At 28.8% G+C, this 12,743-nt stretch overlaps 1 pseudogene; it reads right to left on the bottom strand.

Annotated features, from left to right (window-relative positions):
* Positions 1 to 4,071: 4,071 nt before the first annotated feature.
* Positions 4,072 to 7,120, bottom strand: LOC131173832 (rop guanine nucleotide exchange factor 14-like; annotated as a pseudogene).
* Positions 7,121 to 12,743: the final 5,623 nt, after the last annotated feature.

Here is a 12,743-nt window from a genome sequence, read left to right as displayed (position 1 = left end):
AATAATCGGTTTTTATTTACAACTAATTCCTTGATGGTTGCTAATAGTAACCGATTTTTACAACCAATTGCAAATCGGTTACTAAATATTTCCCTTCAAAAATTTTTGCCTAATTTTTTTTTTTTTAATTTACAACTGATCTGCGAATTGGTTGCTAATATAGCCAATTTTAACTCTCCTCCAAAATTTTTGCCCAATTTTTAGTTTTTTTTTTTTAATTTGCAACCAATTTGTGAATTGATTACTAACAACAATCAATTTTTGAAACTGATTAAAATCAGTTGTTATTAGCAATCGATATTTTGTCCCAAAAAATTTCCATCATTTTTTTTTTGTTTTGATTTACAGCTGATTTGTGAATTGGTTGGTAACAACAACTGTTTTCTAAAACTAATTTTTCCCTTAAAAATTCTCATCCATTATTATTATTATTATTATTATTATTATTATTATTATTATTATTATTATTATTTGCAACTGATTTGCAAATAAATTGCCAACAGCAACCGATTGAAATAAGGTATTATTAGCAACCGATTTTGCTATTGATTGTGAATCAGTTGCAAAATCCTCCCCCTTTACAAAAAAAAAAAAAATTTCCGCTCAATTTTTAAAAAAAATTAACAATCGATATTTAATTGTTAATTTGCTTATATAAGTCACCGCTAATTTTCTTTCTCTCTTTTTTCTATTTTCTCTTATTTTCTTCATTAATTTTTTTCATTCTCATATATTTTATTTATCATCTTTTCCTTTCTAATATATTTTCTTCATCATTTTTTTTCTCATCTTTTTTATTTAATTTTAAATTATTTGTAATATTAATTTTTAGTAATTTTTTGTTATAATATATATATATATATATATATATATATATATATATATATATATATATATATATATATGGTAATTTTGTTTCGTAATTTATCTTATAAATATTTTTTTATATTTAATTTTTTGTTAATATTTTTTATAATAGTTGTTATTAGTAATTTTTTTATATTAATTGTTTAGTACTAATTTTTCATTAATAATTTATTATTTTAGTAATTTTTTGAAAAATTTATTTATTTAAATTTTTTATTTATTATTTGGAAATTTAAGTTTTTTATAATCAGCAATCCACTTTTCGGTTGTCAAATTAATTGTAAATAGTAACCGATTTACAAAATAGTTACAAAATTACAAAATTAACGATACCAAATTTTTTACAACTGATTATATTTTAGTTGCTACTAGCAACTGATAATTTTTTATAAAAAATTTTATTTTTTTAATTTAATTAATTTAATAATCAATTTAATTATCGGTTATTATTTACTACTAGTTTTATCGCAATTGACTGAATCGGTTGCTAAATCAATTAGCAACCGATTTTAATAAATTAGCAGCCGATTAAGTTGGTTGCTACTTTTTTTTAGTGTAGGATTATATTAGTTTAATGATTGGTAATACATTTTTTTAGCTTAATTAACAAATATTCGAGCTTTTTTATGTACATATTTTAAATATAAATTAAAATAGAATAAAATAAAATTGATTCCTCATTATCATAGTTTTTTTTATAGATATTTTTAGTAGTGTTTTTATAAATAGTATAAAAAAAAAGAAGGACATTTTGGGTAATGCAATTTTTTATTTACTTGAAGTTATAATATAAGTAAAATTAAGAATTTTAAATTTATATAAACTCTAAAATTAAGAATTTTAAATTTATTCAAATAATAAAAATAATTTAAATAATAAAAATTTAATTATAATTAATTTAAAAAATGAAAAACATTTTTGGCAAAACTAATATTTCTCCCTTCCCACGTTTATATGTAGAATATAACTAAAGAGGTATAAGTCTTAAAATAAACAAATGACATATAGTCATATTTATGTGGGAAACAAAGGAAGGCAATTATTAATACGAATTCAACATTAATTTAAAGCAATCAAAAAAATATTTATTTACGTTAAAAAATCTCATAGGAAATTTAAATGACATAGGAATAAATAATATTTTCGTAAATATTTTATTTAATTTTAAATCATGAATGTATGAGATTAAAATCTAAACTTCTAAAAATTTATAACTATAATTGTATTGAAATTAGAATTATAAAATAACACTAATAAATATCTATGATAACTAGTTAAATTTAATTTTTTTCATTGTCATAATTAATTAATGTATATATAGAATTTTATTAAATTTAGAATTGCTTGTTGAGTAAAAATTATAATAGGAAAACTTCTATTAATAATTATCAATTATTAAAATGTAAGTGATATTAAATTTTTAATATTGTAATTATTAAAATTTAAGTTATTCAAAAAAAAATTACTGATTTTACTTAATTCTTTTTTACAAAATTCTTATTTTGAATTACAATCAATAATTTAATTAAAAAGAATTTAAGTACAAGTAAGAGTAAATAGCAATTGAAATTTAAAAATATTTAAATAACAAATTAAAATTTAATATAATAATTCATTTTTTTATATAAAAAATATTAAAATAAAGATGGGATAATTCGTTTCTGTCTTTAAGCTTTAGCAACTCCTACAAAAATTTTAAGTTTTATCTCATAAAAATCCTTCCAGTCAGATTTCAATAGTTTCTCTATGGAGTTACTTAAAAAATTTTAATAATTAAAAAATTTCTCTCCTATCATTTCTTTCTTTCTCTTCTCCGTCTTCATCTTCCTCTCTCTTCTCTCTCTTCATATCCTTCTTATTTCACCTCCCCATCCATTTTCAGAAGGTATTTAATTTAGTTATTTTTAACTTTTCACTTGAATATATATTTTTAACTTATAATTAATTTAAAAATAATTAATTAATTATTTAATAAAATTACTTTAAAATAATTTTTAAATAATTTAAGTATTTAGCTAAAAAGTATTAAAAAAATAACTTAATTTATTAAAATTACTAAAAAGGATATGCAGTTAAGTAGTGTAATTGTTAAAATAATGATAGTGTTGATGTTTTCAAAAATCATTAGAATAATTTAGTCTTTTATTTAGCTAAAGAGTAAATTTAAAATAAGTAGACAAGTTATAAGTAAAATATTGTTACTTATTATTTTTAACTTATTTTAAAAAGTTTTTTTACAATTTATAAATTAAACAAAATACTAATCTTCTAATAACTTTATACTCATAAGTAGATTTGTTTAACTTATAAATTAAACCAAATACCCTATAAAGCTTACCTACAGCCCAAATCCATTACAAATCCAAAGGACTCCCCTTCTCCAAGCCAACCCCAAAATTTTGCCTTTATCACAAGCCAGAATTGCATTTGGTTTTTGGTCAAGCCCTTTATAATTACTCAAAATTCTCTAGTCTCTAGTTGTTTTAGAGGGGGCAATGGAAAGGTGTAAAATTACTGTACTTGAATCGGAATTCAATTTATATTCTTAATATTTGAATTCATCTCAAACTCAATCAAAATTTATCCTTAATTATCTGAATCATTCCAAATTATTATTATCTAACAAATGCCTTAATTCGTTTAATTTTATATATTTTAATTAATAATCTAAAAAAAATATTTTTATTAATAATTATATTTAAAAAATTTAATAATTTTATAAAATATTTAAATTCTATTTATTAAAATATAATATAAATAAAAATTTATAAATATTACTATAAATGGGTATGATTCCTTAAACTCGAAACTATCTCAAATCTAACATGCAAAACCCAATTTCGTCATGGGTATGATTTCTTAAATTCGAAACTATCTCAAATTCTATTATATACTATTTAAATTCATCTTGTTAGGGTTCTATCAAGTCAATAGTTGTAATACCTTACCAATCGCTATCCCTAGTAGTAGGAAATGGTACCCTCGCCAACCAGTTTGGGTGTTGGTTGACTTTGGTTGGCTTTCAAGATTCTGGCAACATTAATCACTTCATATTTCATTAATCATATGATAATATCATCTACATAAGCTGCCATATAAAAACCTCTTGAACTTTATAGTAAAAAAACAAAAAATACTTTCACTCGTATAAAGCCATAAAGCTCTCTTTTCTTATAATGGTGAATTACTTGGAGACATGCTTATACAAGCTTATCTGCCAATTCTCCATACCATTCTTCTACTTGGTGTTGCATTTACTGACCTTGCTTTGGCTTCACTGTAAGAGAATCCTTTATCAGAATAATAACTAGCATCAGATTCACGGTACTTCCCATCTACCTTATTCATATGACAGAGAAATGTGTGTCGTGTGTGAAGGAAATGAACTGGAGAATCCAGAATTCGTGATACTTTTATTCCTGGGAAGCAACACATTGTTGCAGGAGAATTTTGATTGCTTGAAGCTTCTTCCTGCAAAATGTCCCATATCCTACTCAATATGTTGAGAGCCAAATTCCCAAGAACTCGAGAGTATGCCTCCAGAGTTGAATGGCCAACATCCTAAGGAAATTAACACTCACAATTATTCCAAATATAGCTAAATGTACACAATGTTAATATAATAGAGATAAATTTATATATAGTGGTACGAACAAAACCAAATGCCATTAATAAAGAACATTTTATTCTGAGGAAAAGTTCTTCCTTCAAAACAAGCACTATAGCTAACATGATTACGTGATTTTAGTTTGGAAAACCATTATGGAAGTACTTGATTGATTTTCTATGCAAAATTGGAGTTGTGTCGCTAACCCACTAGTTCCTTGAGCCATGCATAGTGCTTTTTTTTTTTTTTTTTTTTTTCCTGTTTAATATGATTCAATTCCTGATCTCTAAAGATTGATTCAAAGTAAGTTGGCATGTTCAGCACCACGATAGATTACTTATAAGCATGATCTAATTGTTAAATGCATTTGTGTTATTATTCTTGATGTCTAACCTAGGTATGAGAATCTGCAGGCTGGTTTCACTGAATTTTAAGATTTTACTATCATGTGTATGCCTACCTTGCTCATTGTTTTTGGATGCTCACATAATTTATTGTTATGCATGAATCCAGTGGACTAACAATGATATGAAACGTACCCTACAGCTTATAATAAATACTTAATTATCAAACTCACCCTTCCATATTGGATTTTTTTAGCTTCAAGAAATCTTCGAGCCTTGACTTGCCGCAGAAGGGTTTCTGCTCTGTCTAAAAGTGACTCTATCTTGTCAAACTCTGACATGAAGGACCATGATGTTCGAACAGGGAATTTACTACTAACTTGTGCTGCAACCTTCTCTTTCCATGCAAATACGGCAGCTTCCAATTTGTTGATGGTCTCAAGTGCAGCGTGTTCGGATTTTAAATTAAGAGAACTGAGCTTTACTTCAGTTGTTTTTGAATCTGCAGCCAAGATCTTATACAATTCTTCGCCCAGGTTTGCCTTTCCAGACTGTAAATACGTACAGATTTGATTATAACGAATGCAACAAGATGTTTTTAGATTTATGGAAAGCTATTATACTAACGTTTCAGTGTTGAAAGCAAGCTTACTTTTGGTAGTGCATCCCCGATAATGGTTGGTACAGGCATTTCAAGCAATATATTTTCGTTGATAGATTTAGCAGCCTTGAAGACTTGATAGACCAATACACTCTGATAGAGCAATTTCTTCCTGTCTGAGTCAGAAAGCCCAGTTTTGGGTACTTGTGGCCACCACCTCTTGCTCTGCTTTTTGCTTTTGCTCTCACCTTCTGCTCGGCTGCCTACTTCTGTGTACCAAAGCTCAGTGTTCACCATTAAATCCAGTGTCTCCCGTAAATAATTGAGAAATTCAATGCAGTGAATATGAATAATACACCAATGAATAAATTGGAAACGTAGGAATGAAGAGAGAACCTACAATAAGCATGGAGTCCAACTTCTGAAGTGCTGGAAGATTCACATGGATGTCTGCACGAGCTTTTGGAGTCATTATCTGCTTCAATATCAACATCAACTACAAAAATCACAAAATTAAACAAACCATATAGTTTCATTCTTCTTGAACTAATAAAACTGAAAAAAATACCTCCACGGTCTTGCCATTGGCACCATTTTGCTTTGTAGGAACCAACTCAACCATATAGTTTGTAGGAGAGAGCAACCAATCCATTTCTTTTCACCATTTGTTCTTGCTTTGTTCAGGCAATGGCTCTAATTTCCACAGTTCCCCAAAAACTGAAGCTGCAAATCCATTTTAAACGTCTTAAGAGCTCAGAGAACAAAGAAGAAGTGAACTTGCAATTTTATTAAGCACATTGATTTAGTTGTTTGCATAATGAATAACAATCAGCAGGAGTTCAGTTTGCAATTGTACATATTTTATGCAGCAAGTTTTGACTTGTATGCACAACTCCAGCTAAACTAAATGGCATGCTTAACTATTCAATCAACATTAATTAAGAAACAGAAGCTTAAAATGAAAAATCACACGAACATGTACACAAGCTGTAAAGAACAACTGTACCTGCAAGATTTGTTATAGCATTGGATAATGCTAATGCAGTAGTGAGGCCTTTACAACCTCCTGCTAAATCTTCACCTAATAACAGCTTCGCAAATTTTTCATTCATTGTCTCCACATCCGAAAATTGAATAGTATAAGGTTGTTTTGCTTTAACATAAAAATGTTGGGGACTTTCTGAGAGCTCCCAATCATCCAAGCTGAGTTCATCCTTCTTCATTGTCAACCATTTAGAAGAAAATGATCCAAAAGCATCTTTGCTAGAAGAAAAGCTCAAGTCATTATCATCATTGGAGTCACTCATACACCTATCTCCTTGGCTTGTGCCACTTTCATTTTCATAAGATTGATTATTTTGAATGCAACTCTCAAGGCCATTATAGGTCATAGTCCCTGAAATGCAAAATTATTTAAACCTACAGATAATCCAGAAGATAAAAAGAATATAACAACTGATAATTCAAGAAAGACAATTAACATGAGTCCCTAGCCCTCGGCACATACACCTAGACAAACTATGGACATAGAAGCCTTATCTTAAAACAGTTCTTATGATGTTTAAATCCATGATTCAGAACTTGCTAAAGCTATTCAATCAGCAAAAGCAAGATGTGTATAAAACAGTCAGTCCAAGAAATCCAGCTTTTGTTCTCAGAGTGAAGGTTCTCTTCTTTTGGTATATTACAAGGCCTCCTGACCTTAGCCTCCACTATTTATTACTACTTTTAAACCCACTAATATTTTATGGATTGGGATACTCATGCGTCAACAGTTTTTCTGCTGCGTGGAAAATGAGCATAAGGTCCAAAATTTACTCATGTAAGCATGCCAGCTGCCTGCCAGGTGATCTGTCATACTTGTCCCTATTGTAGTAAATTAGACCCCAACACATGCCAATGCAAGCACTATTACTATACGTTACTTTTGCTATCCTTTTCTTATGTCTGCCAAAACTTCTGGTCAAGGATTTCAGCTCCAGCCTCCATTCACATCTGGAACACATTTGTCACTAAGAAAAAAGAACTGGAGCAACTAGATGATATACATCAATGAGGAAACCGATCTTATTGATAGATTTTATAAATTTAAGTTCATTCGTCTTCTAATCAGTGTTAGAAATATCATTTTTGTCTTCAAATTTCTAAATTTTACCGAGAATAGCCAGAAAGTAGAAGCGTCCCGTGGGATCATATTGAATGGACTACAACAAAGGAGAAATTTCTTAGCAAATCATTTCAATGAGTCACAATGGGTCCCTCCTCCCTAGATATACTGCTTTTTTTTTTTCTTCTTTTCTTTTCTTTTTCAGAAACAAAAAGATAAAAACTAATGATATTGATCTGTCATACAGTGCTCTCTTTAATGGAATGGATATTATGTTAATATAAAGAGATTATTGTATATGATAGTAGTTATATTTCCTTCATGGACATTGAGAGAAATTATTGTGTGCTCTGAGCACATCGCTGTATATAAAATCATGGGTCTCACTTTCTGCAAACATGAAAAAAGATTAAAATTTGTGTCTAAGATTTCGTTTATTTCACGAAATATATTTTCCTATAAATATTTTTTATATTTTCTACTATTTGGATTACTCAAGAAAATGAGTCAACGAAAAATGTTTTCCTAATCAAAAAGAAAATTAAGTCATTTTATATTTTTTAAACTTTGATAATTTTTTAAAATGTAAAAACATATACATAATATAAACACATACTATTAATCTATTATTATAACTAAACAACGGAAAATATTTTCATAAAAAATATTTTTTTAGAAAACATTTTACATAGAAAATATTTTCTATATATAAATTATTTTCTCCTAAACAAACAGAGTCTAAATGAGTATTATTTTTTAGTGCGATTAGTATATTGTATAATTAGCCAACATTGATTTAGTATACTATAGGCAAAAACTAATTAATGATACCAATAAATTTTTATTTAATGTTATTCGAGTCTATATTTTTAAGATTATGAGATTTTTTTTTGGTATAATTAGTTTTGATCGGGAAGAATTCAAAATTTGATAGTCTTGAAAACGGTTTAAATATCACTGAATTAAAGTTAGTCGGTAGATTTTAAATTTTAATTTCAATCAAGATATATAATTTTTTTAAAAAAAAAAAAATTCAATTCATTCATGTAACTTGTAGATATGGGACCAATAATATATGTAAAATAAATTATATATATAGATTCTACAACATAATTTGCCACTCTAGAAAATTAAACACAAACTCAAAAGTCCAAAATATGGAATATGCCTACTAAATGAGTGGGTCTTCTATCCCATTGTCTTCATTGCTATGGACTGTTGATGGACACGACTTCCATGTGAGACCCATTTTAGGTCATATGCACGTTTCATACTCGTAAATGGTTTAAATTCAACAATTTTACCATTCCAAGAAAATATATATACGAATTTTCAAATCCTAAACCTAGTTAGTTACCTGCCCAAAATTTTAATTGCATGGATTTTAAGGCTTTTTTAGATTTATATATTGAACTGATATTCATTCATTATCATGCTATTTAGCATATGAATTTTTCAATTCAAAGACATCCTAAAAGTTTTTATAAATAAGAAATTTATTACGAACAGTTTTAAAAACATTAAAAAATTTGTACCCTTTTTTGAAAATATCCTACTCAAAAATAAAATTAAAAAATATTATTGGTTTGACAATAAAATTTTACTTTTCTCTAGCCCCATTAATTTTCATTAAAAAAATATACAATAGTTTGATACCAGTGGCTAGTCGGGAGCCTTCTAACCTGATAATCGAAACAATACTCATGCGGTACTGAAATAACATCAAGTCACCATGGCTATTCAATAATCTCAAAGCGTTGCCATTTTGTATTGTTATAAAAACCAGATTAGAAGGACCGTAGCAATGGACCGATGAACTAGTATTTTATGATACACAAATCCTTAAAAGAGGCAAGTACAGAGCATACTAATGCTTTAATAGAGGAATTTATGAATAAGATATAGTCTCACATTTTTAAGGGAAAGAAGGAAGTTTAGAATGAAGCCATTTAGTAGAGAAAACTAATAGTTATTTGATTCTAGGGAAAATCATATGACAACACTCTCTTATATAGGAGAAGGACAACCAATGACATAGATAGGACATTGTGATCCTTTACACTATTTACATGTGATAAAGCATATAACTAGTACACCAACACTTAGTATAGACAAAATAAAGTAAACTGACAAGCTTTATTTTATTTAGATAGGCATCCAAGGGCTTGGATGAGAGAGCACTAGACAAGGGAATCCAAGGCGGCTAAAAGGAATTCTGACTAGGATTCAGATTGAAATTATCATATCTGAGTCATCAGAGCCTATGTACCCATACATGTGCTTGTACCCAGGACCACTTTCTTTTTCTAGAACTACTTTGTTCTTTCCAGCAGTCGTAATAGCTTCTTACTGCTCTATCTCCTTAGATCTTAAGAATCTTACCATAGTGGGTGGGTGTAATCAAGCTGGAGCACTGTGGGAGTATATTCAAGCAAGAGACATACTTCTTTAGTTATTTTTATTTGATGTTCTTCTAGAGGTTTTGGGCTAAAAGACATGCACATAAATGGATGGTGGATGGGTTTGAATCCACTAATCTCACAAAGATGGGAATGCAATTTAGTTTTGATGGATGTTATTTCCTAGGAATTTGTTATGGACATTGCATTGGTCTTCCATTCATAATGGGAGTTTTGTGACCAAAGCATTCCTTTAGCATTTCTAAAGAATGGATGGTGTAGGATGAATAGGGAATAAACCTTTTTTGCTTATGTAGGAGATTTTTTTCATACATCATTATTTTCAATGATCTTTCTAAGATCATTTCTCTACAAAGATAATCAGGAGAACCATTCAAGGAAGTGCCAAACCACCTTTAGTTCTTTCCATCACTAAGAAAATTGTAAAGGTCAAGAATAGGAACTTTGAATCCTGTTGCATATAAAACTATCATGCACCATAAAAACCAAATTTCTTCATGGAAAAGTTCCACATAAGGATTTAGAATGAAGCAGGTGAGGAATGGGTCTTTTGGTATGAACATGGACTGAGAGTCCTTAATTACCTAAAGGACATTGATAAGATTTTGGTAATGAAAAAGATTATTTTTGCAAAAGTCTGGATCTATGACAGGGTCATAGGTTATGAAGGAGTGGAAGTGTGATTATTGGGCATTAGAACCTTGAATTTCAAAAATTACATCTAAGGTTACATGCACCATACTAAGTTTCTTATGAACCTAATCAATTTCCAATGCCCAATTTAGCATGCATTAAAATTTCATTTGCCATTAAAGATTATGAATTAACATTTAATTCAATTAAACCCTAACTAAAAGAGGGATTTTTAGGTACTAACCTTTTGATGGACAATTGATGCAATCTTAGGATGTTCTTAGGACCTCAAATGTTATTCCTCTAGTTTGTCCACCACAAGCACACACCAAAGTAGCAATGGCAGGCCCTAGATTGGCTTCTCAAACCTTGTCAACCAATTTTGAGATGGGGTTTATGCTTTATGAAGGTTGTATGAATGTATTGGGTGTTAGAAATACTTTCTAAAAATTTAATTCAAGAGGAAATCTAAGTTTTTCCCTTTGAATCAATTGAGAAATTGAAGAGGAGAAGAGAACTCCATGTTGTCGTCCAACATGAAGAGAGGAAGAGTAAGTGGCTGATTTTGCTTTATAACTTTTCTTTATATACTCAGGTTAAACACTAACTCCTTTGCCACATGTCATCACAAGATTCCATCTTGTTATTATTTGATTTAATCCTATGAAGCCAAGTATCAAGCTCCATTAAAATCATGATATGTGGTCTTCCATCATAGGAAGACAAGTGGTAAGATCATATGGTGCCATGTGTCACATGTCACCATGTGAAAAGACCAATTTGCCCTTACTTTTTTTTAATTTCAGTTCTCAATCCAAAATTATAATTTCTCCTCTTTAAATCAATTTATATCAAATATAAATTAATTAATCAATTAATCTCCATTAATTAATTTCTTATAATTAAATTCATATTTAATCAAATTAAATATAAATTTAATTTATACTATACATCCAATAACCTAGATTTGGTTTCAAGTCACGCTAGAGACTTTGCAATCTTATTGCAAACCAAACCTCTTTAATTAATTAATTAACTCTTTAACTAATCAATTAAATCACATTTGAAATGGTGATTAGCTTGTATAGATGTGTGACTTACTAGGCTCATTACTTATTGGCAATGAGAAATGATATTAACTCTTAATATCATTAGAACTCTTTCTTACCGTAAATGATTTCTCTAAATCATTTCAGGCATCTCATAGACCATGGTTGACACCTAGCATAGTATGCCATGGCCACCCAATCAGTAATAAGAAATACCTTAAATGAACCTTTAATCATATGTTACCATGCACTAGAATCTCTCCGTTATAAAATCCCAATTCGAGCTGGAGTCATGGTTAATGTCAAACCCCATTGGCTATGAATATTATGTTCTCTTTTAATTTCAGTTCTTGATTAATTAGATTTTCTTGTCAAAAACTATTTTCTGACTAAATCTGTCTGTCCTGGCCAGGAACTTATAACATCAAGAACAATTAAATGAACATAGGATTTTATCCCTATTTAATTAGGATAACAAATTCCATCTTGATCAACACCTATCTCCATATATAACTAGTATGAGCCAACACATACCCATATACCCATACATAGTACAAGTATGAAAGCAGTATCAAACTCAAACCACCTATATGCAAGATAACTGTGTTATCTCAGGTCTAAAGATTATATGCACTGATATGATATATGATAATACATTGACAAGAGTAAACTCCATGTGCTTGTCATAAGCGTCACTGGTTCGACCTACTTATCATGTATAAGTGCCTATCATGTTTGTTATGTGGCATGAGACTCAACACTCCATCTTATTTATATCTCATATAAATACCTTGGGAACAAACATAATTACAATCTTTTTGGATAAGTCATATCCTTTGTGAAGTATCCTCGATTGTGAATCGATTTATGATACTTTGAGCTAGAAATATTGTCACTCATATTCTTAACAATTTAAGAATAGAATTTCTAACAAAATATTAATGGACCTTTTCTATTACACATAAATATATTATGTAAACGGAAAAGTTAAATTGCCTTTTATTAATAAAATATGTACAAGATACATACAAAATGATATGCTCTAAGGCATATTACTAACAATCTTCCACTAGCACTAGAGCCATTCATTACAATATTTTAGACCCATCTTCTCA

The sequence above is a fragment of the Hevea brasiliensis genome, chromosome 15 (genome assembly GCF_030052815.1).
Source record: "Hevea brasiliensis isolate MT/VB/25A 57/8 chromosome 15, ASM3005281v1, whole genome shotgun sequence".
NCBI lineage: Eukaryota > Viridiplantae > Streptophyta > Magnoliopsida > Malpighiales > Euphorbiaceae > Hevea > Hevea brasiliensis.
Note: the sequence above shows the minus strand (reverse complement) of the source record. Positions and strands in the feature narration are given on the sequence as shown.